The sequence below is a fragment of the Neofelis nebulosa genome, chromosome X, assembly GCF_028018385.1.
Source record: "Neofelis nebulosa isolate mNeoNeb1 chromosome X, mNeoNeb1.pri, whole genome shotgun sequence".
In the NCBI taxonomy this organism is placed as follows: Eukaryota; Metazoa; Chordata; class Mammalia; order Carnivora; family Felidae; genus Neofelis; species Neofelis nebulosa.
This window is the reverse complement of record NC_080800.1, coordinates 2,733,142-2,761,028: the sequence shown is the minus strand read 5'-3', so window position 1 is coordinate 2,761,028 and position 27,887 is coordinate 2,733,142. Positions and strand designations below refer to the sequence as shown.

Genomic DNA, 27,887 nt, shown 5'->3' with positions numbered 1-27,887 from the left:
CTGCATAGTCAAAACATCTGGGTATAAATTTTGACTCCCCCAAAACTTAATTACTGATAGTCTCCTGTTCACAAAGTTGATCTAGTCAATTAGCCCATATTTGGAATGTTCTATGGATTATATACTTCATTCGTACAGTAAAGTAAGCTAGAGAAAATATTAAGGAAACCATAAGGAAAACACATTTACAGTACTGCCCTGTGTTTATCAGAAAAAATCCGTGTTATCAGGGGACCCACACATGATGTTCAATCCCTCATTCACGGGTCATCTGTAAAGATAAAGCACAGTTTGGACGGGGCTGGTTCGGATCTGAGGGAGGATATTTTGTCAATGTGGTTTGCTGTCCCATTTGCATTTGGTTAATGGCTCATGGCCCATTTTTCTTACCATAATTATTTAGAAGACACATATTTCAACCCTCTTTTACATGGAGTCCTTAAGATAGTTACAAAATAAATTTAATATTCTTTTATTTCAAACTCTATATTAACTGTAAAAATTGGCACGTGATACGGCCCTCAGTGCACGAAATGTATGAATCACTTTAGATGACATGATTTGTTTCAACATACATTTATGGTAGGACGAGACTTCTCACCTTCTTATATGCTTGATCCAAAATTTTGGAAGCAGTTTATTTTCTAATTTCACATATGAATATTATTACAATGCCCTAATAAAGTATTTGTGGATTACTTTTATAGTTGAAATATAATTAAAATAGGAAACTATGGCATTGTATGTGAAAATGTATTCAGGGGCGCCTGGGTGGCTCAGTCGGTTAAGCGTCCGACTTCGGCTCAGGTCACGATCTCGCGGTCCGCGGGTTCGAGCCCCGCGTCGGGCTCTGGGCTGACGGCTCAGAGCCTGGAGCCTGCTTCCGATTCTGTGTCTCCCTCTCTCTCTGCCCCTCCCCCGTTCATGCTGTGTCTCTCTCTGTCTGAAAAATAAATAAACGTTAAAAAAAATTAAAAAAAAAAAAAGAAAATGTATTCACTATCATGATCATAAAATAAACTTTGAAATATTAGTTTACATTCAAAATCATTCCAAGTGTGTTTCTAGCAATGCAATTTAGTGGGTCCAGTTATCTACCCTTTAATCTCAACAGCCAATGAATTCTTTAAAAAGTTAATTATTGGATAACCTTTCTTTAGTTATGCATGAAAGAGTTTAATGAAGGGTTTGTAATGGTTACGTCTCTATATTGTTTACTTTTTGTTTTTTTTATATGTGTAATCAATAAATAATGCTGCTTAGGCCATTATTTCACCAGATAAAGCTAAATTTGATTAATTAATTGCTTAGAAGTGGACATCCATGGCCCTGGGGTTTACATGTGGTCTAAATTGAATTAACCAATTGACTTTCCCTGTCACTAATCTTTGGGATTGTCATTTTGGAATTGTATTAACCTTACCCTTGTATTTGTTTTATCTGACCTTCCCTTGGAATATTTATCATATAGTGAAGCCTTGCTTCTAATGGGGAAATGAACAGCGATTTGCAAAAATGATATGGTTTAAAATAGTATTACTGCAGAAAAAATTATGTGGAAATAGTTCAAATAAAGTGAAAGGGATATTTTTTTCACTTAACAAAATCCACTTTTGGGGGACTCATGTCTTGGGTACGTGTATACTTTTTTAAATGAAAAAGTAGGTAGAAAAAAATCTATCTGCAGAACATCAAACTCAGATTTCCACTTTTCTATTAATAAAAGTATTTTCGGTGGTGAAAATACTTATGTTATGCATTCACATCGTTCCAGAGTACCTGGGGGGAAAAAAGTGTATCATTCTAAATAGCTTACAGTGATTTTTTAAAAAATGGATAATTCAGCTCTAGTTTATATATTATCTATTGTTCATACATGTTCAGAACTCTGAAATTCAAGATATTTATTTACTTATTTATTAAATTTTTTTTCATGTTTATTTATTTTTGAGAGAAAGAGAGAGAGACAGAGCATGAATGGGGGAGGGGCAGAGAGAGAGGGAGACACAGAATCTGAAACAGGCTCCAGGCTCTGAGCTGTCAGCACAGAGCCCAACTCGGGGCTCGAACCCACAAACCGTGAGATCCTGACCTGAGCTGAAGTCGGACACTCAACCGACTGAGCCACCCAGGTGCCCCTGAAATTCAAGACATTTAAACACAAACTGTCACTGTGATTGATTTGTCTTAAGATCTTATAAAGCATTCATTGCTTTCTTTTTCTTTTATTTCTTTCTTTCTCTTTTTTTTTTTTTTTCTCTTATTTTTCTGTTTTTGCAGCCCTTACTGTTTCTTTGGAATAATTTCGTCAGGATCATTATGTACTGAAATGAATACACATAACGCATAAATATGTATTCAGTTATTCCAAATGCTGAGATGTAGTTCTAGAAATGAATTACTCTGCTACACTCATCAGTCCTTCATCCTCTGAGAGACACCAGATGATGGGGCTTTACTACCTGCACAGTGGTTTAGGAGAGGGTTCCTCTTTCCCTTTCCATGATGGATATCTCCCTCTGAAGGCTATGTGCTTGGCCATAGAACATTATGTTTTTTAATTGTCTTAATGTTGATTCATTTTTGAGAGAGAGTGTGTGTGAGAGAGAGAGAGAGAGCACGAGCAGGAGAGGGGCAGAGAGAGAGGGAGACACAGAATCCGAAGCAGGCTCCAGGCTCTGAGCTGTCAGCACAGAGCCCGACGCAGGGTTCAAATTCATGAAACATGAGATCCTGACCTGAGCTGAAGTCGGAGGCTCAACCAACTGAACCATTCAGGCACCTATGGCCATCAAATATTCTTGACAAATGAGAGAATTATAATATCGTCTGCTTATATCAGACAACGTATTAAGTTAAGGTGATAACTACCCATATTTTGAAATATCACTATACACAGTAAACTTGGTGTATGAGCACAAAAACAGAAGAGAAGAACAAAACAAACAATCTGAGCACTAGAGGAGGAACAGAAAAGCATTTCTTTCTCCAAGGCAAAGAGCGTTTCTGGGAGGTAACGGGCAGGAAACAGATTTACCCTGAATGGATTTACTGACAATTGCAATTTATGGCATACACGACCCATTTCCAACCCTGAATTCAGTGGAAATACACACAGCCACTGCAAAAACTTTGGAAGTATTCAACATGTGAGTTAGGCAGAAACCTGATGATGTTTGCATAGATGAGTATCTCTTGCACGCAAGGGAATTCTTGATGTTATGGATTTCAGGTGCACGTCAAAGCAGCTCTGATACCGGACAGCTTTGAGCATCTGAAACCTTTTAAGATAACCGTGGATCAATTTACAACCCTGAGCAAAATGGAAACGCGTGCAAGAGAGCAGCCTGAGACTAATCCGAGTTGGTGTTTTCCAGTTGGATGAATCACGTGCTGTTAGCTCCCTTTGGTGCCCTCATCCCCAGAAATTAACGAAAATGGATCTTTCAAAGTGTCATACTGGCTTCACATTTTTTTTTTAAACGTTTATTTATTTTTGAGACAGAGAGAGACAGAGCATGAACAGGGGAGGAGCAGAGAGAGAGAGGGAGACACAGAATCTGAAACGGGCTCCGGGCTCTGAGCTGTCAGCACAGAGCCCGACGCGGGGCTTGAACTCACGGACCGCGAGATCATGACCTGAGCCGAAGTCGGCCGCCCAACCGACTGAGCCACCCAGGCGCCCCTCACATTTTTTGTTAAGAGCCATTTACTGAGGGCATTTCATGGGCATATGGGTGCAGTACTCTTCGGAGATGCAAATATAAATATGATATCGAGGAATCGGCAAGTTTAACTTTAAGGTTTATTTATTTATTTATTTATTTGAGAGCGGGAGTGAGCAGGGAGGGGGAGAGAGAGAGAGATAGAGAGAGACGGAGAATCCCAAGCAGGCTCTGTGCAGTCAGCACATGACCCCACGCGGGGCTTGAACTCACGAACCGTGAGATCATGACCTGAGCTGAAATCAAGAGTCAGCCTCTAGTCAACCGACGGAGCCACCCTGGCACCCCAAGAAGCGACTCTTATGGCCCAGGTCGCAGTTGTAGCCTCTGAAGGTAAATGAACTAGACAGGTCCCACTGGGGGAGTCCCTCTAGCTAAGGGGAAGAGCTGCCTGGTCACACCTTTACCGTACAGGGGTCGCCTTCATGATGGGCACCTATGGGACACGAAGGCGTGGAACTTGAAGGAAGTTGGAGAAGGATTCACTGAGCACTGGTGGCTGAGCTGAGAAGCCGAGATGCACCAGGTGTCAGCAGGCATGTAAAACAAATGGAGAACGGGGACTTCCAGGCATATACGAGGCGATTCCAGGGAGAAAGAACAGCCTGACCGGGCAAAGGAGTGAAGAAATGGAGCGAGTTCTACAAACCGCAATGGCGGCCATCATCCTGCGCTAAATGGATGTGTCCTTCCCTAAGTGAATAACTACCCTATCAGACACAGATCATCTGTCACTTAATTTCTATTTCTGCTTTTCCATATTGCCCTGCAACCATGGTGCCATTGAACACACGGAACCTAGCTGTGCCTTTGAGGACCAGTTCATACGGGTCTCTAGAATTTGCCCAAAAAGCCACAAAAAAACAAATAAAAGTGATTGCAAGACACTAGGTGATCCCGTTTTTGGTATGCCTCTGCTATTTTGTTTATTTTCTTCATGTATCACTTATATTTTTCAAGTTACAGTAATTTCATCTCTGACACACAAAGGTACAAAGCCAAGGATCTCCAATCATTGAACAGAAAGAGAGAACAGGGCAGAGGAGACTCAGAGGAGACAGAGAGAGAGAGAGAGGGGAAAAAAAGAGGTTTAAAAAAAACCCCCAAAACAGACATTTCCTGTAATAAGTGTGAAAATGAAAATTTAGTTTGTGTTCTTAGAGAATTCCAAGCAATGAATAAATCTTTTTTTAAAATTTTTTAATGTTTATTTATTTTTGAGCGGGGGCGGGCAGGGGAAGGGCCAGAGAGAGAGGGAGACACAGAATCCAAAGCAGGCTCCAGGCTCTGAGCTGTCAGGACAGAGCCTGACATGGGGCTTGAACCCACGAACCACAAGATCATGACCTGAGCTGAAGTCGGATGCCTAACCAACTGAGCCACCCAGGCACCCCAAACAAGGGTAAATATTAAATCAAGAATACCTTTAATACAAAATCATAGGAATCAAAAACCAAGAACGATGTGTAAAAGTTTGGAATATGTTAATTATTTCCTCTTACATTTGAGGGAATTGAAAAAGATTGTAAGTTGGACCTCTTTATAAAATAAAAGATATTTGTCACTATGTACGTTAAAAAGAGAAGACTGAGTTAAAAATGTGGTGGAAACAAGAGAAAAAGTCAACAATGTGTCATAATAGAAGAAACAGGATTTCTGCCCCTAATCTTCCCTTAAGAATCCTCTGCACCTGTTTCTTGGGAAAGACTGGGATTTTAAGACTGAATGTTTAGTGAGAGGAGGAAGGGGAGAGAGAAAAATGGAGAGACACGGAGACAGAAAAAGCAGGAAGGGGGGTGGAGAGGAAGGCCTTTATTGAACACTAATCATACTGACAATTCCAAGAACTGAGGAACATCGAAATATCCAGGTAAGAGTGAGAAAAGCATTTGGTATAAAGAAAACGACCAAGACCTCGAGAATCAGAAGGAGACAGACATGGAATGCCCTCAGAATCTCAGAAAACATATCTTTCCCTTAGAATTTTATATGCAGTCAACAAAGCATATAGGTCAACATCAAGACACGGAAACTAAGAACGTTTACTACCCACATCTGTTGATGATAAAATTTTACTCAAGCACGCACCTTCCTCAACATGATATTTTCTTCCTCAGGGAACCTAACAATTGTTCGTCAAGGTTATAGTTTCCTTTAGCTAAACAGTGTGGGTACACTTGAGTTTTATTTTTAGACATTTAAACATATACTTATAGAAAGACACATCTCTGCATAGAGACCATACATAAGCCTCTCTCTCTATATAACTCCATATAATCTCTATAATATATAGACTCTATATAAGTCATATGGAGACACATCTATTTATAGAATACAGTGACAATGATAGAAATCTACAACATTTATAAATTATTTATTCCCACCAGAAGTGGAAAAACCTGAAGGTCCCTAATATTTTCCTTTCTTCCATGATGATCGTTTAAGACAGTTTTCATATGTAACACTGGGTGTTACCAGTGGGTGTTACCCAGATGAAACACTGGGTTCTAGGGGTGAAACCAAGCCCACACTGTATGTTAACTAAGTTGAATTTAAATAATAAAAAAAGGGAGAATGGTCTTAAATTTTTCAAGTAGTCTCAATCCACAACATGGGGCTTGAACTCACAACCCCGAGACATACACACGTGCTCCACTGACCAGGCCAGCCAGGCGCCCCTGAAAGTACTTCATTTTAATGTAATTAAATGTGTCCATGTTTCCCTTCACGATGTGTACAGTTCAAGAATGTTTTCACGGAAAAAAAATTAGGAATACTCACCCTTTTGGATAGGAAATGCTTCGTTTCAATTTAATTATCATAGTCAAAACCGGGAGTAACGTAAGAGATCTTAAAATGCAGTGCCGATTTAATGAGTTGTGGAATGTTCGTACCAAACAATACAAAATGAAAATAGTGTTGAGGCACCTGGCTGGCTCAGTAGATACAAGCAGGCGACTCTTGACCTCACGGTGTTGATTTCGAGTCCCAAGTTGGGCATAGAGATTTTTTTTTAAATTTTTTTAACGTTTATTTATTTGTTTATGTATTTATTTATTTATTTTCAAGAGAGAGAGGGAGGGAGAGAGGGCACACAAGCAGGGGAGGGGCAGAGAGAGGAGGAGACACAGAATCCAAAGCAGGCTCCAGACTCCGAGCTGTCAGCACAGAGCCCGATGTGGGGCTTGAACCCATGAACCGTGAGATCATGGCTTGAGCCAAAGTTGAATCCTCAACCAACTGAGCCACTCAGGCACCCCCCCCCTTTTTTTAAACATTTATTTATTTATTTTTGAGAGAGAGATTATTTTTTAAAGATACTGTAACTACCGACACAGAAATGTATGGAAGTAAAAGCATATACAAGTTGGATGACATACTTATGATATATTAATTCACATAGGTTACTCACATAAAAACATGTGAGAAAAAATAGTTGACTTTTTATTTTGTTATGCTTTTATAATGAACATATATCAGTTCCGTAATAAAAAATATAATAAAGGTAAAATTAGAGAAAATAAACACATTACAGAAATGCAAAGTGTTTCCCAGCCTGGGTGTGAGAAAACTACATCGACTCACTTTAATGGACCCTAAACTTAGTTACAATTTGACACTTAAAACTTGCTACATGAACTTACCTAATCAACTCGGAGATCATAAAGTTTACAGGGGGAATAACTGAACGCCAGACGGATCCAAGACTCACGTTCGCTGCCCAGGGGGATGTGGAGAGCGAGAAAGGAAAACATCTAGGAGAGCTACCTTGAGAGTACAAAGCAAACCACAGGGCACATATTTTGTTAGAAGCGTTGCAGAAAAAAAATATAAAAAGCAAGAAAATCTCCCACCACCTGGTATAAAATGCCATATGCTGTATTTTCAGAAAAATAACTGTAAAAATTTAATGAACAATTAATCCAACTTTTATAAATTCCATAAGAAGTTTCGTGCTTTACTATTTGAAATTTAAAATATTAGTTAAGAAACATCCCACGTTTATATGAATATATGTGGATTCCAGAAAACTGGGTAAATAATTTGTAGCGAGGATAAATCAAGTAGGGGAATGGTAGAAAATACCTACTTTAGTGATGATTTTTCACTGAAGTGAACAATGATGATTTTTTGTTTGTTTACATACTAAATCTGACCATCTCCCTTGAAACAGATTATTTAAATTTTACAAACATATAAAGTCAATATATTGTCTCCATAAATATGATTTTATTTTACTTTATTTTTTTAATTTTTAAATGTTTATTCATTTCTCAGAGACAGAGATACAGAACATGAGTGGGGGAGGGGCAGAGAGAGAGAGACACACAGAGAGAGAGACAGAATCTGAAGCAGGCTCCAGGCTCTGAGCTCTCAGCACAGATTCTGATGTGGGGCTCGAACTCATGGACCTCAAGATCATGACCTGAGCCAATGTCGGACGCTTAACCGACTGAGCCACCCAGGTGCCTCTATAAATATGTGATTTAAAAAAATTAAGTAAACTCTATATGCAGTGTGGGGCTTGTACTCATACCCCCAAGATCAAGACTCACACGCTTCACCGACCAGGACAGCCCAGTGCCCCTAAAATACGTGATTTAAAAATCAATATGCATAAGAAAATAATGTTGGGAGTCCTGTAAAACAAAAGACAAGACTTTTTACCCACGCCCCCAAATTCTTCATATCTGTGGAAGTTGTTGCTGTAATGCCTTCCAATATTTGAAGGAAAGAAGAAACCTGCATCAATTAGTAATTTGGTGAACATGTCGAGGGACAGCCTCTTGTTAGTTAGAAGTTCATAAAGATTATGGGGCGCCTGGGTGGCTCAGACAGTTGAGCGACCAACTTCGGCTCAGGTCACGATCTCGCGGTCTGTGAGTTCGAGCCCCGCATCAGGCTCTGTGCTGATGGCTCAGAGCCTGCAGCCTGCCTCGGATTCTGTGTCTCCCTCTCTCTCTGCCCCTTCCCCGCTCATGCTCTGTCTCTCTCTGTCTCTCAATAATGAATAAACGGGGGCGCCTGGGTGGCTCAGTCGGTTGAGTGTCCGACTTCAGCTTAGGTCATGATCTCGTGGTCTGTGAATTCGAGCCCCACGTCGGGCTCTGTGCTGACAGCTCAGAGCCCGGAGCCTGCTTCGGGTTCTGTGTCTCCCTCTCTCTCTGCCCCTCCCCTGCTCATGCTCTGTCTCTCTCTGTCTCAAAGATAAATAAAACATTAAAAAAAATTTTTAAAAATGAATAAACGTTAAAAAATTACAAAAAAATAATATGGAGAATTTACACCATTGGGTGAGTCCACAAAAATAGACACACAGATCGGTGGGAGACAATGGTGCATTGAGGAAAAATGCAGACACGTATTTTCACTCATTGAATGACATATGGCACCATAGAGAGGAAGAAAGAGAGAATCTCTGGATATGGAAACAGAAGAAACAAGAATACTTTGTTACAAACAAAAGCCAATTTTGATTACATTGTAGCCCTCAGTGTGAAAGGTTACACAGAAGCCTGATTTTATTCTGACAATTTTCAATAATTGATGGGAAGGAGACAGAGGCTGGCCATCCGGCCAAAATCTTCCTGGAGCCTCCTCACTCCCCCTGAGCCTACAGTGTTTATATATATGTTTTATGTGTTTTACCATTTTTGCTTTCTTTGTTAATAAAACAATGAACCTAATTTACATTCATGTATGGTGACAGTGTGTTGAATATGGGTTACAGTTTGTTCTTGATGTGTTTTCAAAACTTTTCTCTACTTTGTATGGTCACTCTTAGGGTACAAAACAGGACAAATTTGTTAATCTAATTTGAGGAAAGAGCATTTGAGGAATGTATTCATCTAATTTGGATAAAGAATATTTCATTGAGAGTAATGTTATGTAAAAAGAAGCCAACTGTCCAATTGACGTTCAAACTTAATTATTACATTTTTATTCTTTAAGAAAAAGTATTCTGTTTGACCAAGTAATGCAAAAAAGGGCAGAATTTCTAGACAGGCAAGTTTATATACATACCAAAAAACCTGACAAATAGTTTGCCATTTTATTTGCCATAATGATGGTAATTCATAAACAACGATATATTGTAAGAGAATTGTTGAGCTATAAGTAGATGTCAATTGTCTGTGTTCATTTATTAGGTAAATATTTTAAATTAAAAATTAATTTTTAATAAATTAAATTTCAAAAGATGGGTTAAAATGCAGAATAGAGTCAGTTTTTAGAGTATTACAATTCTGGAAACATCATGGAAGAAATTATACCAAACTCCCATATAAAGAGCTAAGGATCTAAAAACATACAGGAGTAATTAAGAAGTGGTCTTACACACTTATGATTGAAATTCAGGAATATTACAGATGGAGGGAGTAATAAAGGCAATTTCTAAACACTGAAAAAAGATTTCTAAGCTTATTTATTTATTTTGAGAGAGACAGACACAGCACGAATGGGGTAGGGGCAGAAAGAGAGAGGGAGAGAGAATTTCAAACAGGCTCCATACCGGCAGCCCAGAGCCCAACGTGGGGCTCGAACTCACAAACCGTGAGATCAAGACTTGAGCTGAAATCAAAAGTCAGATGCGTAACGGACTGAGACACCCAAGCATCCCTACAGGCAATTTCTAATGGGACTGTACTCGAATTGTAAAAAAAGGCTCTTTTCTAGATTCAAGAAGGTGAAAATCAAAAATTCACATCAGGATTGAAAAAAAAAAAAAGGTCTACTTTCTGTATTCATTCAGAATGTATAAAAGGAAAAGAAAAACCAAGTGGAATAAAAGTGGGACACACAGAAAAGTCTGAATAAAATACAAAGTATCCTGCTTCATTCCTGTATAAAACAAAGAAACAAACAAACAAACAAACAAAAACACATCTAAAATATAAGGACCCAAGAGGTTTATATAAAAGTGTTAAAGAGGCAATGAATGATCAATCAAAGCCAAACTAGCATAACTATGTGAATATCAGTTAAGTAACTTTAAGATAAAAGGGGTTAGGGTTACTGCTACCATACTGATGTACAATGACATTTTATGTGGCATCTAAACTTGCATGCAACAAGTAACATAGCTACAAAATACGACGGCAAAAAAAATCTGCATGAAAACACAGACAATCACCCTAGTCAGACTCTCCTTTCTTACCAGGCCAGTTGGAAAAATAGAAACAGAGAGAGAAAAAAAGCTTGATTAACAAGCTTTATCTAATGGATAAATATAAAACCACAAGTACAATCCTCTGCAAGCAGAGAATTTTTAAAACTGGCTACAAATTAGGTTCCAAAGCAAGCAAGTTTCAATAAACACCGAGGACGAGTATTGTACAAACCATATATTCTAAGAAAAAACTGTATTGATTAGAAACAAATATAAATTTGAATGAATGAATGAAATATTAACCAAATAAACACCTGCCTGGAATCTCAAAACACACTGGTAAAATAAAAAAAATCATATAAAGACATGAAAATGGAAGTGTAAAAATCTATACAAATGAACAATAATAATTAGAGCATTAAAACTTATTTCATGTACTTTGAGAAGAAATCGTGTGTCATTCGGGAAATAACAAATCAGGCCGAAAATCAGTTACCTTATGCACAATTTAAGAAGCTGGGAATGATAAGAGAAAGATATCCAGATAAAGAAAAGTTAACAAACATAAGGGCCTAACGTAATAAAACTCACATAACTTTTGGACTAATATTTAAACTGAGAATTTCCAGAGGCTCTGAGATATTATATTCTAAACACACAAGAGAATTATCAAATATATATATTATAATCTCCATATATTATCTCTATATAGTGTATAACATTTAATATGTAATATGTAATCTACCATATATGATAAAAAGATTCAGGACCCCATGCAAACATGGTTAAATGTCAACAAATGTATCACACAGATTGTGTATATGGGAGGGAGGTAAATACTCATTTACTGTGACAATATTTGACTACAATGTACAAAAGTCTTAGAATGCTAGATAACGTCTTCAGAAAAAGAGAATGCTTGGCCGTACTGGCCTGACGTTTGCTACAAAAGGCAAGCTCCCCGTGGATATAATCAAGAGTGAGATTTTTCTAGGGGGTCCCTCACAAGTAACTGAATCGTCACTACCCATAATAAAGGCGAAAACTTTCCTGGACATCACTGCTCCTCGCCTAAAGAGGAGGCTTTATCCCAAGAGACTCTTAAATACGGAGAACAAACTGAGAGGGTCGATGGGGGTTGGGGGAGAGGGGAAAGTGGGTGATGGGCATTGAGGGGGGCACCTGTTGGGGTGAGCCCTGGGTGTTGTATGGAAGCCAAGTTGACGATAAATTATATTCACAAAAAATAATAAAAAAAATAAAAAGGTATAAAAAAATAAAAATAAAAGAAACTCACCATAAACAAAAGATGAGGGTTTCTCTTATGGGCACCTTCAAATATTTTAAACAAGCATGCTTCGCCTTTTTTTTTTCCCCCCCCCCTTTAAAACACCTGTGATTTGTAACTGTGTTTGGCGTGAATCCGGGTTTCTGGAACCCCGCTCCTAAAGCCCTTGGAATTTCCTGTGCTGAGAGCCATAAAGGTGTCTTTTGTTAAGTTAATGAGGTGACTGTGGGCAGGGGGCTGGTCGCCACGGCAACCAAGCCTCTTCTCCCAGGGTTGCAATTTTCCGCCCCACCCCCTGCCCTCTGCGGAGGGGGAGGGCCCGGAGGTTGACTCTGTGGGCCTCCATCCCGCCTGTTGGGAAACTTCCAGAGACATCCCCAGGGAGGGGGTTCAGAGAGCTTCCTGGCCTGTGGACACACGCAGGTGTGGGGAGAGAGGTGCTCCCGGAGAGGCCACGGGAGTTCTGCCCCCTTCCCCACACCTGGCCCTGTGGATGACCTCCTCTGGCTGGTCCTGAGTCCTGTCCTGTCACCATCAACCGTGGCCCGGTGAGTACCATGCTTCTCTGAGTTCTGCGCCCGTCCTAGCACCTTCAGGCACCCGGGGTGGGGGTCCTGGGGGCTCCACTCCGCACCCAGGGGTGGCAGACACAGCTGCCAGCCTGGATTTGGGATTGGCATCCGAAAGGGGGTGAGTCTTGCAGGGCTGAGCCCTGAAATGTGGGACCAGGCGCGAGCTCTGTGTAGACGTGTCAGAATTGAGTTGAATCTGTGGTGGGGGGGCGGGGGGGGGGGGCGGGGGGGGTGGCGAAGAGGCCCCTCCCCACCCTGGAACTGCTGACCTGAATCTCTTACTCTCTCCTGGAGGTGCTGGACTGTTTCCCTACCCCGTCCACGTTCTTTTCCCCCCCGGAGCCCCCCAACTTTGTTGGTTTCTCCCAAGTTCACTTCAAAGAGGGTGGTGGGGAATTGGATTTTATTTTTTTTTTTTTAAATTTTTTTTTTTTTCAACGTTTTTTATTTATTTTTGGGACAGAGAGAGACAGAGCATGAACGGGGGAGGGGCAGAGAGAGAGGGAGACACAGAATCGGAAAGAGGCTCCAGGCTCCGAGCCGTCAGCCCAGAGCCTGACGCGGGGCTCGAACTCACGGACCGCGAGATCGTGACCTGGCTGAAGTCGGACGCTCAACCGACTGCGCCACCCAGGCGCCCCTATTTTTTATTTTTAAAAAAAATTTTTTTTTCAACGTTTATTTATTTTTGGGACAGAGAGAGACAGAGCATGAACGGGGGAGGGGCAGAGAGAGAGGGAGACACAGAATCGGAAACAGGCTCCAGGCTCCGAGCCATCGGCCCAGAGCCTGACGCGGGGCTCGAACTCACGGACCGCGAGATCGTGACCTGGCTGAAGTCGGACGCTTAACCGACTGCGCCACCCAGGCGCCCCAAGGGAATTGGATTTTAAAATAAAATTTGTTCTTAATGATCAGGAAAAGGCTGCCGTCAGAATTCCACTGAGAAACCGTGCGGATTAGCAGACGGTTCTAGGTGACCAGGGTATCAGTTTGTTCGTTGTTGCTCGTGGCAAAATTACATCTCATTCTGTGCAGCCGTTTCAAAGTTAATAAAGGGGCCCACGTGCCCCCAGATTGAAATGGAAAAGGAATAAATGGTGATACATTAGGACTGGCTTGGAGCTCAGATTCAATCTCGGAGCACTTAAACAATTTACTTGAGATTCGATAACTCATTACGGAAAAGAAAATTTTCGAATGCACTAAGATGTGGAATGAGAAAAAAAAAAAGTCAAATTCCTGCATTTCACTCTTGCACAATCTTAATGAGAAACCGTGATGGGCTTTGTATTTATAAATAGAATATGTATGTTAATCTAGTTAACGTCTTACCGTTATTATGTTGATACGTATATATAGCATAACATGATGCATATAAACATTACTATAGGTTCATGTATTGATACGCTGATTAATAGGTTTATGCTTGAGCCCACGCGGAATGGAATTTTGGACCCTACCTTATTCTCTGTATTGTAGGAGCGATTGCAAATAAATTATAAGTAAATTCAGCAAGGGACACAATCTGTGCATAGATGATGCACAGTTCAGTATTCATATTTGGAAACGTTTGTCATCTACGTGTTTAAATCTAAGACTGGAGTACTTAGGGAAGAAACGTGAAAAAAAAAAAGACGGTCCAATTTTGGACTTTTACCAGAAATTCATGAAAATCTCACTTTCAGGACTGACCTTTATGTTGACTTGGTGTGTTTTTATTATGCATAGCTGTGTTCCATACTCTCTTTAATGACTTATGTTGCATGTACCTTGCTCTGTTCGTAACGTTTTTTTTTTTTGTTTTTTTTTAAAAAAAAATTTTTTTTTTTAACGTTTATTTATTTTTGAGACAGAGAGAGACAGAGCATGAACGGGGGAGGGGCAGAGAGAGAGGGAGACACAGAATCGGAAACAGGCTCCAGGCTTCGAGCCGTCAGCACAGAGCCTGATGCGGGGCTCGAACTCACGGACCGTGAGATCATGACCTGAGCCGAAGTCGGACACTTAACCGACGAGCCACCCAGGCGCCCCTGTTCGTAACGTTTATCCAAGCACCTAGACTCTGGCAAGAGACTGTGATGATGGAGTCACAGCTTCCGGGAGATCTCTGAGATTTTTATCTTTCTTAACAATTTTGCCCTCTGGTTGCATTTCTTAAAGACCCTTGAGAGGAGGAATTCGGCTCGAGTTAGCATTCTGGAGCTGAGCCATCCCTGGGTCACGGACTGGGTTCAGTTTTCAACCTTATAGCTCAGGGTGCCAAAATCTCTAAACTGATGAACGTCCCTTGGCATTTTGGGCAAATGCCCATGGCAGCACTTTTCATCCTCCCCCGTATTTAAATCTCAGAGAGCCATAATGACTATTAAAACAGGAATCTGGGCACAAAAGAACTACAAAATCGAGGCTAGGCCATCAGGGTATGAATAACAGATGTTAGGAGACATCTATTAACTTTTTAGGTAAGAAATATTATATAGCAGTTGACTGTTAGTATAGAAACAGTCTATAGCTCTAGAAAAATGGGACGTAGAGACAGAGCACTACATAATTTTGAAAGGTTGGACCAACACATCAGTATAAACAGAAATAATGAAATTACAAACACTGACTTGGGCAATTTTTAAAAAATATTTTTTATAGTTTATTTGGAGACACAGAGAGTGAGCATGAGTGGCACAGAGGCAGAGAGAGAGGGAGAGACCGAGAACCCCAAGCAGGCTCCACACTGTCAAGGCAGATCCCGATGCGGGGCTTGAACTCATGAACCATGAGATCATGATCAGACCCAAAGTTGGTCCATTAACCAACTGAGCCACCCAGGAGCCCCGTAAAGTCCAGTTTTATTTTTGTAGTGAGGTATAACTGACACCCACAATTATGTGAATTTCAGGTGTACATCATTGTTCTTTTTTTATTAAAAATTTTTTTAATGTTTATTTTTGACAGAGAGAGAGACAGAGCATGAGCAGGGGAGGGACAGAGACAGAGGGAGACACAGAATCCAAAGCAGGCTCCAGGCTCCGAGCTGTCAGCACAGAGCCCGATGCAGGGCTCAAACTCACAGACCGCGAGATCATGACCTGAGCCAAAGTCATACGCTCAACCGACTGAGCCACCCAGATGCCCATAGCTTGAGCAATTTTAATGAAATTATTTAGAGTTCTTTAAAATTGATGGATCATCTATGCACAAAATGGGGGGGGGGGTTGTAATGACCTCTTCAGTATGCGTGACTCTCTTCCTCTGCGGTGATGGCTCAGTTTCATGAAATCTCTAAGCAGGATGCTCTGTATTTTTCTCTTAAGTCATATCTGTAAAAACTCTTCATGGCTTAAAAAAATTTTTTTTAATGTTTATTTTTGAGAGAGAGAGAGAGAGAGAGAGAGAGAGAGAGAGAGAGAACAAGCAGGGGAGGGGCAGAGAGAGAGGGAGACACAGAATCCAAAGCAGGCTCCAGGCTCGGAGCTCACGAACCGTGAGATCATGACCTGAGCCAATGTTGGATGCTTAACTGACTGAGCCACCCAGACACCTCTCTTCATGGCTTTGAAAGAAAGGGTCTGTGTGGGGCTACGATGGTGTATACATGCCATCATACATCTGCCCAAACCCCAAAAGTGCACAACACCAAGAGTGAGCCCTAATATCTAGTATGGACACTGGGTGACGATAGAGTGTGGATGCTGTCCTAACGGCCCTCTCTGCTGGGACTCTTCATCATGGAGGAGGCTGTGTGTGAGTGCAAGAAGTGGGTGTGGGGAAGGGGGGACATCCCTTTACCTTCCCCTCAATTTTGCCATGAACCTAAAACTGCTCTGAATAATCAAGTCTGTTGTTTTAAAGATGGAAAATGAGGGTTGTGTCCTGCAAACGACAGATGGAGAGGCAAGTGGATTTTGATCCTTGCACGGAGCAGCCATTTCTGTGTCACTTGAAGTGTATACTCAAGTCTAGACCGATACGAGTAGGTTGGGGCTTAGTTACTATTCCAGGAGGCACTGACTCCCAGTCAGCGTGCCTTCACACCAAGACCTAAATATAAATATAAACCCTTCTGTGTCTACCAAGAAGTCTTCTCAAAATAGCTCCTTCTCAACTCTCAAGACCCCCACTTGGCACGTGGCTCCCCAGCAGAGACTCTCGCTTTCCTCAGGGTACTGTTTCTGATGCCCCGTTCCTTCTCCTCATCTCAGGTCCTCATCGAATGCAGCATCTTCCAAGTTTCTCCAGGTTTCTTGCAGAAGGATGCAGGTTTTTGTGCAAACGTATTTCTTTCGTCCTAGTGATGACGTTTGATTAAGGCAACCTTGTCTGTATCACAGAAGGCTCCCCTACTCCCTTTGTCTCTGTCTCACACAAGTGGATGTTTCCTCCTCTGACATTAGCATAGCCGAGAGGATTCGAGTATGAAGCCAGTGCTCCCCATGTTGGATGATTCTGTCTTCTCTCCTACACATAGTAGAAGCAGACAGCAGCAGGTAACCTTTCCCCAACATGGACCCTTTTCCTCTTTGCACGTGATTAAATGTGTGTGTAATGTAGCTATAATGATGCCTGCAAGATTTCTATTCTGTTGATGGAGTTAAACAGCAGACAAATTTGTTCCTAATGGCGTGTTGACTTGGAACCTTGGATGGGCAGTTGACTTTGTGGTTGGGGAGAAGGTTATAAGGATCGCTTACAAATTCAGAATGCCATGAGCCATTCCAAAAAGGGAAAATGGTCCTCATAATGATAATGACCTCCACTTTTTTTATATCTTGCATCCAGAAGGATCATAAAGGGCCTAACAACACTACTACAAATGAATATGAGGGTCGTTTCACATAGAACTAAAATGCGTCCGCGGTTTCACAGACCACAGCAAGATTAGTCAACAATTTAGACGGGGAACTGGAGGAAAACCGTTCAAGGCACAAGTGGATAGGATGTGCATGAGGTCATTTTACAAGCTGGAGCCGGTCCACAGATTTAAGAGGGAGATTCCCCCCCTCCAAGTATTTAGGAAACTGAGATGGGGAAAAAAGGTTGTCCTCCAGCAATGAGACCTGAAAATCACAAAAGAACATGAAAATACGAAGTCACATTACATGTAGTGGATGATCTCATTTCAATCTGTAACTAGATTCAATGTATTAACCTTGGTTAATTAACCTTGGTTAATACATTCGTATTCTGTGCCCATCAGAAGGAAAACCTGGGCCTCTGAGTGGCTCTGTTGTGTAACCGTCTGATGCTTCATTTCGGCTCAGGTCACGCTCTCAGGGTTCCTGAGATTGAGCCCTGGGTCAGGCTCTGCACTGACAGTGTGGAGCCTGTGTGGGAGTCTCTCTCTCTCTCTGCCCTCTCTCCCCTGCTCACGTGCTCTGTCTCTCTCCCTCAAAATAAATAAGTAAAACTTAAAAAATCAACATTTACCAAACCCCTTATTCTGCAGGAGACCCATGAGATGATCGGAATCAGGCCTAGTAAGAGAATTTTGTTTACCTGAACCACTCTATGTTTATGGGGGAAAAAAGTCAAATTACCATATTGCTAGCCACTTAAGTCTGCCTGCTGATGGAGAATGTACTACTTTTCTTTTAATAGTCTACTGTCAGTGAGAGGCATACGTTATAAGTTAATGTTTTTGGCATTCTCACATTGTGTATCAGTGTTGGTCATTGGTCATTTTGAATTTTCTTCTTCTGTCGTGATGGCTCTACTCTGCATTTACAAACTCAGGTTTTTGAATCCTCGTGATTAAGGACCAGCTCCTGTAATAAAATAAAATTAATTCTCGGGAAATGTCCAACATGTACTCCTGTGACCTCTCACTTGATTGTACATATATATATATATATATATATATATATATACACACATATATATGTATATTAAATATATATTAGATAAAATAATGGACAGATATGATAGATTAATGGCTATGATAAATGCATGGATGGTACAATGGACAGATGGATAGATAGATAAATAGATAATTTAACTGTTGGAATGTCTTTGGTTCAGTATATGGAATAAATAAGGGAAAATGTGTGATAGATAGATATGATAGATGATAGATATAGGGATTGCTGAATGGATGGATAGATAGGATAGATAGACAGATGGATGGTAGAATGGATGGATGGATTGATGGATGGGTGGATGGATGGATGGATAAATAGATAATTTACCAGTTAGGATTTCTTTGGTTTGGTATACGGAATGAACAAGGGAAAATGTATGTTGAAGCATTTATGTATTTTTTCATGCAGCCAAAAGTCTTTTTTTTTTTTCCAACGTTTTTTTTGTTTTGTTTTGGTTTTTTTTTTTTTTGGGACAGAGAGAGACAGAGCATGAACGGGGGAGGGGCAGAGAGAGAGGGAGACACAGAATCGGAAACAGGCTCCAGGCTCCGAGCCATCAGCCCAGAGCCTGACGCGGGGCTCGAACTCACAGACCGCGAGATCGTGACCTGGCTGAAGTCGGACGCTTAACCGACTGCGCCACCCAGGCGCCCCCAGCCAAAAGTCTTATATTGTATGTCTAAGAAGAATCATTCAAATGCAGCAAAATTAAGAGTGAAGTTTTCCAAAAAAAAAGGTGAACTTTTCCTGCCCAAACAAAAGTTGCAATTTCATGGATTCTGTGGTTAAACCGTGTGTGGGTTACAAGATTCTCGGCATTCTTTTTTTTTTTTTTTTTTTTTTTTTTTGAGACGCAGCAAGAGCATGTGGTGGGGAGGGGCAGAGAGAGAGGGAGAGAGAGAGAATTCTAAGCAGACTCCTTGCTCACTGCAGAGCCTGATTCGGGGCTTGATCTTACATCTCTGGAGATCCCATGACCCTGGGATCATGACCTGAGCCAAAATCAAGAGTCAAGAACGCTCAGCCCAGTGAGCCAGCCAGACTCCCCTCTCTGCACTTTTTGATATAAGCTTTACATTTAACTTTATTCAAGTATACAGACTCAGAAAATGTATAATTTTAAAGTAGACACAACAAGTAATTCAATTCATGTTGGTGGGTACCTCATGAAGATATATCTACGTCTCTATCTGTATCTATCTATATATATCGATAGCTATAGCTATCTATATCTGTATCTGTCTATCTATCTCTGTATATATGGCAAGGCCAAGGATGTAATAGGGACTGTTACTGCACATGATGTGAGGTACTTATGTGTAATATCTGTTTTAATCGTTCCAACCTTTCCAGCTAGTGGACAGATTCTCAAATCTGCAGAAGAGAGGTGGATGGACTTCAGAATCTCTCAAAGCTGATCAATGATCGCTTTTTGCTATTTCCATCCCCAAACCGTAGATATTTCCTCCTAAGTATATCAAGTTGTTCCTTTATTACTTGTGTAGAGGACTTTGTTTCTCTGTTACCATGGTTTGGTTCATGGAGAAGGAACTTTTTCATTAGTAATTAATTCTCTTGTGGAAAATAAATGGACCATGTATGGGTCGGTCCATATCTGAGCTTTCTGTGCAATGTGTTATCCCCCTAAAAAGGAATAAACATGAATCATCTTTAAAAAAAAATTAGGGGCGCTTGGGTGGCTCAGTCTGTTAAGCATGTGACTCTTGATTTCAGCTCAGGGCATGATCTCACAGTTTGTGAGTTTGAGCCCCCCATTGGGCTGTATGCTGACAGTGTGGATTCCGCTTGGAATTCTCTGTCTCCCTCTCTCCCTTCCCCTACCCTGCTCTCTCAATAATAAATAAACTTGGAATTTTGTTAAAAAAAAAAAAAAAACAAACAACAAAATTAGGGGAGCCTTGCTGGCTCAGTTGGAAGAGGGTATACCCATTACTTAAAAAAAATTACTGAGCTGCAATTTATAGCATATATTTAAAAAATATATTTATAGATACTAAATATATACTCATATATTAAATATATTTATATGTTTATAGATTATATCAAATATATAATATTTATATATTACATTTTAACATTTTACATATTTGTAAATATGGGTAATGTATAAGTAAATATAGAAAACATAATATAAATGGAAAATATATATAAGATATATAATATGAATATAACATACATGTGTAAAATGTCATATATAAATATGTGTAATAAATATGTAAGATGTATTAAAATATGTAATATGTGACATCAAATTAGACAAATACACAGTATCAATATATAAAGCTACATATGTAATAAACATAAATATGCAATATATAAATATATAAAATAAATATAACCTAATATATAAATATAACAAATATACTCTACCATATGATATATATACATTTGCATTAAATATTATATAACAAATATCGTCTAGCAATATATAATACATATATAACATAATATGATGTAATAGAATATAAACTCTTTTTTAAAATGTTTATATTATTTATTTTGAGAGAGAGAGAGAGAGAGAGAGAGAGAGAGAATCCCAAGCAGGCTCCGTGCTGCCAGCACAGAGCCCGGCACAGGGGCTCAGACTCAGGAACCGTGAGATCATGACCTGGGCTGAAAGTTGAGCATCGGATGCTTAACAGACTGAGCCACCAGGCACCCCAAACTGTCGCCTTTTATACTATGCCCCTGGCCCACCGGTTCTACTGACGTACCACCAGATGTATCTGTCAGGGTCCAGTCAGGGTGACTCAGACGTCACTGTGTGCTTCCGTAGGGGTTCAATACAGCAGGTGGATAGACAGGTGCTCCAGACTAGGAAGCAGCACCTGGGCCCCTGAGCTGCCGGGGGTAACCCCCGGGAGGCTGTGCTCAGCAGGGCTGGGCTAATCTGTGACGGTGGCTCGGGCAGAATTGCAGGGCACACCTTTGCTGCCCCGGAGGCATGTGTGATGGAGTGCTCCAGGAAGCTGCCGGAACCGTCCGCTGTTGTGTGGCGGCAAGGACCCCTTTGCTGCCCCCTTCGCAGGACCCCTTTGCTCTCCTCCTAACTTTCAGGTTCCCCCTAGTGCCTTCTTACTGGCCAGTAGTCTAGTAACAGACCAAGAAAGAAGCTGAACGCCAGGCCCAGGCTAGTCCCCCAGCTGAGTCCGAGGTTGGCCGAGGAGCATCACGTAGACCTGTTGGCCATCCTCGTTCCGTGTCAACTCGTTAGCCACGTCCTCCAGGGAGATTGCACCTGAGAAGTCAAGAAACCACCGCCCTTCAAAGAGGTTGTGTCCCAGGTTGTGACTCCCTGCAGCAGACAGTTTGGTTGGAGACAAAGTGGAGGAAGAATACAGGAAGCCTGCTGGGCATCGTGCATGAATGGTTTCTTCAACTGTCATCTCACAACTCTTGGTGCTACAGGGATACTGCTCGTCGTGTTTTTCCTGAGAAAACACGCAGAGCAGATCTAACAAGCTTTGCCCCCAAACCTTCTCTCGTTGCCCCTGTAGGGAGCCCTGGCCTCCCCCTGTCTCCCCACCGCAGATACTCACATGAACACTTGCCCCAGACATCCTCTAGGCTTTGCATCATTTCAGATAATTTCAGTTGGTGGGGATCTGGAAAGCCATGACCGTTTCTTTACCATGCTTTGCATTTTTCCCCCATTAATGTCTCGCTTCTCACTGCAGGAAAACAAGAGAAATTACCAAACGTATAAGATGAGACTTTGGGGGCAATGTGATAGGGAAGTGGCTTTATTATTTTGGAGGGCTGTGAACAGAAATCCTGGAGGTCCTGGGGAATTTCTCAAATCCTGATGTTAAAGGTGGGGAAACAGTGTAAAGAGACTTTGCCAGATGGGGATAAATGTATTCCTTTTGTGGAAGAAACGGACAGTGGATTTTGCAGTCCCTTCTGCTACACCGTTTTGCAGTCGATTTGTGTTAATACCACTCTGGCCCAACACCTTTCCAGACTGAGCCTCAGTGGTGATGAGTTACAGTGCGAAGGATGCATGTCCCCACCCAGCCACATCCCCATCTACCCACACGGATCTTGGAGAGATGCTTTCCATAGTCCAATGTTGAATGCAAGGAACATTCGGTTTGTTTTCATCAGAAATGTGGCTTTGCTCCAAAGTTACATTTTATAAGGAGGTGTTTCTTTTCTGGAATTTAGTGGGAAAACTGAGTGTGGTCTGTCTTCGTCACGATAAAACATCTCAGAAGTACCTGTTAAAAATTTTAACTTCAGGTTGAGATTTTTCGGAATTGAGGGTCAATATTTCCATAAAATGTAGGGCCATGTTTTATGAAACTTTGCTAAAAGGAGAAGTAAACACTCATTCAAAGCATGAAAAAGCCACTTGGTGAAAAGATGCCCTCCCTCCCCTAAATTGTGCATAAAAATATTGTATGACATGGAGATCATGTTCCCTTTCATTGCAGAGTAAATTTTAGTAGCCTAGAAATAACAGTGAGTAATATGGCGGTCATCAAAACCTTTCGTGTCTACAGGGACAAAAAAATAAAGGATTTCTTCTTTGTCTTTCTGACGAACACAGTACATTAGAAACCTCCAGGAGGCGGGCTCCATTGGGTGAATGCACTTCTGTGGATGAGTAACGATTGGCCAGATTCTTCTTATAACTAAGGTATATCCCAAATAGGGTGTGTTAGGTGAATCTCACTGCTGTGCATGCTAATATGAGCGCTTACGGAAATCATTCTCCTGGGGAGATGCCTTGAATCATCCTGGACTCATAACACATGTCGACCAAGGTCCCTGATTTCAAGATTGTTGACCTACTGCTGTGTTCAGACCTGGGTAAACCGAGAGCTCCTGATTCCTGCGAAAGTCAGCAAATAACCAAGGAAGGGAGGAATTAAGTCTGCTTTGGGGACTGGAGGTGGGGCAGAACAAAACTCAGGAAACATCATTCCAATTAGTTTTGGATTTAGAAGGCAGACGTGGTTTCGGATCAGACTACAGATGCTCTGTGCAGCCACATACGTGTCTTATGTTGGACAAGCGTAGAAAAACGATGTTCAATACTTGAATAAACCGACCCTCGGTTTCTTAACAGTGGGGATATAAGGCTTACGATGCAATCCTTTCTGGCATCTACACTTCTCTCTTGTCTTGCCATTTTGGCGGCCATCAGTAGGAGGAATTATGAGTCATGCTAATATGATCCAGGTGATGCCGTTGATTTAACGTTCTATGGTTTCAAAATATCTCGTGCACGTTTATTCAGTTTTTACTCCATCTCTGTCTGCCACATTTCGTTTCTGTTCTTTTATTCATTCATTCATTCATTCATTCATTTGATATCCGAACTTGTTGCTGAGCTGTGTCTGTGTTATCTCATTGTCTGTCTGAACCTTAAATTCAGGAAGTCACGACACATCCCATGATCATGAACGCATTCATCTAAAACCTACTCATAAAACTTTTGAGGCTTGATAACTTGTAGTAATGATAGTCTGTTTTATTAGGACTGTCTGGTAAGCCTGCATTCGATTCTAATAGTAAACGTTCTCCACATCCTGTGTCAAGTTCCCTAAATGCCAGATGGTTACCTCCCCAGTATTCCTCCATTCTAAAAATGTTTATTTTATTTATATTTGAGAGAGAGAAAGCGTGAGCAAGGGAGGCGCAGAGAGAGAGAGGGAGACACAGAATCTGAAGCAGGCTCCAGGCTCTGAGCTGTCAGCACAGAGCCCGACGTGGGGCTCGAACCCATGAACCAGGAAGTCATGACCTGAGTCGAAGTCGGACACTTAACCGGCTGAGCCACCCAGGCACCCCCGCATGACCACACCTTCTAGCATACCAGTCTTCAAGTACTTTTGATGTTGACCACGTTATTGGATAAATAGATAGATACTTAACACTTAACCAACTCCCACGTGCAGAAAACAAAAAGCTATGTGTATCATCAACTTTTTGATTTCCTCCTGTGAAATAAAAATCACAATAACGCAAAGGAGGGATGTCCCAAAGGCACAGCAAACGAAAGACCACGTTCAGTAAAAGGGCCAAAACCAAAGGGACAGTGCTGAATTTTCTCTCCTGTCTAAACAGCCGTATGGGAAAGGAAACTTCACAGTTACAGGTGTTTGGAATGGGGGTTAAAGCAGGAAATGAAGAGAGTCCCACACTTCCCAAGGACAGTCTGGCATTTGGTGAGATTTCTTCACGTTCTTCCTTTTGTCGCCTAGCAGCTGCTCTGCTGAACCCTGAAAATATGACAGGCAGGAACTAGCCATTCCCATCCTTGAAATACCCAGGGACCGAATAAATTCCTGTCATCTCTGCATGAATTCAGACAAATCACAACTGCTTTTGCCATGAGACAATGGTGATCACTGTAGAATAAAGGCGAGGAGACATTTGCCACATGATCATAGAAATCATTCAAAGTTCAAAGAGCTGGGAGGAGAATACTTAACCAGACAGTGTCAGAATATTTGCGTGTGGGGAAGAGAAAACATTTCAATAGATTTTAATTCTCAGTACTCTTTGGTAAGATCTGTATAATTTAATTTAAAATGTCGGGCGCCTGGGTGGCGCAGTCGGTTAAGCGTCCGACTTCAGCCAGGTCACGATCTCGCGGTCTGTGAGTTCGAGCCCCGCGTCAGGCTCTGGGCTGATGGCTCGGAGCCTGGAGCCTGTTTCCAATTCTGTGTGTCTCCCTCTCTCTCTGCCCCTTCCCCGTTCATGCTCTGTCTCTCTCTGTCCCAAAAATAAATAAAAAACGTTGAAAAAAAAAATTTAAAAAAAAAAAAATAAAAAAAAAAATAAAATGTCAGCCCACTGGGGTGCCTGGGTGCCTCAGCTGGTTAAGCATCCTACTCTTGATTTCAGCTCAGGGCACAATCTCACGGTTCCTGGGTTCGAGCCACATGTCCGGCTCTGTGCTGACAGCCTGGAGCCTGCTTGGGATTCTTTGTGTGTGTGTGTGTGTGTGTGTGTGTGTGTGTGTGTGTGTCTCTCTCTGCCCCTCCCCAATTGCTCGCTCTCTCTCAAAATAAATGAATAATCAATAAAAAATTAAAATATCCACCCAGTATTGGTGCAACGACAGAAAACATGGGTCAGCAGAAAGATAAACAAATCTCAGAAATGTCTCGTGGCCTACGAGCAAAACAGAATCTGGCCATGTTGATTTGGACAAGGACATAGGGTAGTGGGATCTTGCCTTCACCCCTCTTCCTCCCACACTGATCTCTGTATAAACCGTGCTACAGTTATTGAAACTAAGAAATTAACTTTGGCACAAGATTGCAAAGTACGCACATAATTCAAATGCCATTTCCTTTTATGTATTTGTTTTTCCCAGTCCAGGATCCATTCTGGGACCCCACGTTATATCTTGGCCACGGTGGCTGACTGTCCTCCTGCATGGGGAAGGCCCTATATCTTTCCTGATGGCCCTACATCTTTCCTGATCTTTCGTGACCTGAACACTTGAAGAATAACGGTAAGTGTTTTGTTGAATATCTCTCAATCCGCACCTGTCTGATGTTTTGTGGGAAGGACGCACTCCTCAAACCGAAGGAGCTTACGGTATGAGAAAGTGGGAGGAAATGGGATGACCCACTAACAACAGCACTAAATTAGAACCCATAGGGTTACCTGAAAATCAGTGAAGTTCCTGCAGCTATCGGCTATAATTTCATGACTAAATGGGTAACAAGAGAGACCCCTACCTTAGAGAAGAATTTCTGATACCTCTGGAAAGAATGAGGCCAATATAAAGTCCGAACTAGTCAAGAAGAGGACAATGTTTTCATGGTCTCCAACCATCTCCCACAGACACGCAGTAATTACAAAGGGATAAATGATAACTTTAGAGAGGCAACGCCCCACAGACCATAATTAATCCGGTAACGAGATGCCCTGACCATGTTGCAGTGTCACAGAAACATTCTTAGCATCGCAGGAGTACTTTTAACCTGCCATGGGCGTGTAGCGTATTCACAACACACGTCTTCGGGAATCCAAACTGGGTCGCGTATGCTGCAATGCCCCATTATTCCAGCTCTGGCTACATAACCTAAAGAGATTCTCATGTATTTGCACCAAAGGGATAGAAAAATAACGGCATTGCATCATCACGAGCGTGCTGATCGAACAAAGAACGAAAGCCACCAAGATGCTCACCGAGAGCAGAAGGTGTAATGTCTGGAGGAAAGAGTTGCCCAAATGGCTCCAGTGTATATCATTTGTGTGGAGTACACAAAGTGTAGAGAAATGTGTGGATCTACACGTTCGTTCGAAAAGTCTAACGTCATGCGTGGGAGGAATCCCAACGTATGCGTGGTTTTGGTTGACCTTCGAGCAGGGGTGTCCTGTCCAATGCCTGGACTCTCGCCAGTGGTACCTTGCTTTCCCAGACCGTGAAAGTCTCCCTGTTCTGTAAACTCAATTTCCCTCACCGTGAATTGGGAACACCTTTGTCCAGACCTGTGTCTGACCCCGTAAACATCCCCTGTGCTTTCTGTTCTGCCTCCTGGACTTTGCACCCCCGTCCGCAGGCCTTCTTGTTGCTGTTGGTATTTTCCTTTTGTTTTGATATTAGGTCGATTCTTCCCTTGTGTAGAGATGATCTCTCTATGGCAGGAAATCCTACTCAGTGTCTCCCTTCCTTCTTCGTTTGCCGTCAGTGATATAGACACAGTCGTGTGTCGCATTTTTCCTTGAAGTGTTGTGTGTGTGCGACTGTTTGATACTTTCTGTCCTCAGAAGAAAAAAACAAAACAAAACCATGTGCTAGGTTGCCTGGTATATTTATCTCTTGAACCACATTTGAAGCAACCAGCCTTCCCCTCCCCAGCTGTAGGTCTAGAAAGTGATCGTTTTATGCGCGTTTTCCTGTGGGCCAGACACATACGTGGCAGCCCCGACTGTCTTAGAAATAATTCCCGTTGTCTGCTGTCTTCGTAGCTGTTTGTTCTTTCTGCCAAGTTGCATCTACATGTGGCTTCCATTTGCTCTGTCATCAAATATTTATTGAGTTTCTACGACCGTCCGGTTGTTAGACAATCAGATCAGATTGTGCACCCGTGGAGGAGAATTGGAGCTCGACCCCATCACCAACTGGTGCGGAAATTCTGTCCTTCCCTCCTTGGCCAGGACAGAGCTGTATATCAACGGGATCAGAACAGCGTGCAAATGCAACCGAACAGGGTTGTCACGTGGTCGTGCAATGCATGAGTCTGGTGGAAAGCTCACTTAAAGCAAGTGGCTTAGATCTGAGCTCCAAGGGGGATGTTCATCCTATGATCAGTTGAAACATAGACACGAATCAACACTTGCAACGCC

At 41.7% G+C, this 27,887-nt stretch overlaps 1 long non-coding RNA gene across 6 annotated transcripts in view; it reads left to right on the top strand.

Moving 5' to 3' along the window:
- Positions 1-12,446: 12,446 nt before the first annotated feature.
- Positions 12,447-27,887, top strand: part of LOC131503089 (uncharacterized) — a 268,387-nt gene continuing 252,946 nt past the window's right edge. For 5 of the 6 annotated variants that reach the window (XR_009257310.1, XR_009257306.1, XR_009257305.1 and 2 more), the window contains exons 1-2: positions 12,447-12,669; positions 25,903-26,043. This is a non-coding gene — a long non-coding RNA (uncharacterized LOC131503089). The remainder of the gene's footprint in view (positions 12,670-25,902; positions 26,044-27,887) is intronic. The other variant, XR_009257307.1, reaches the window with a different exon arrangement.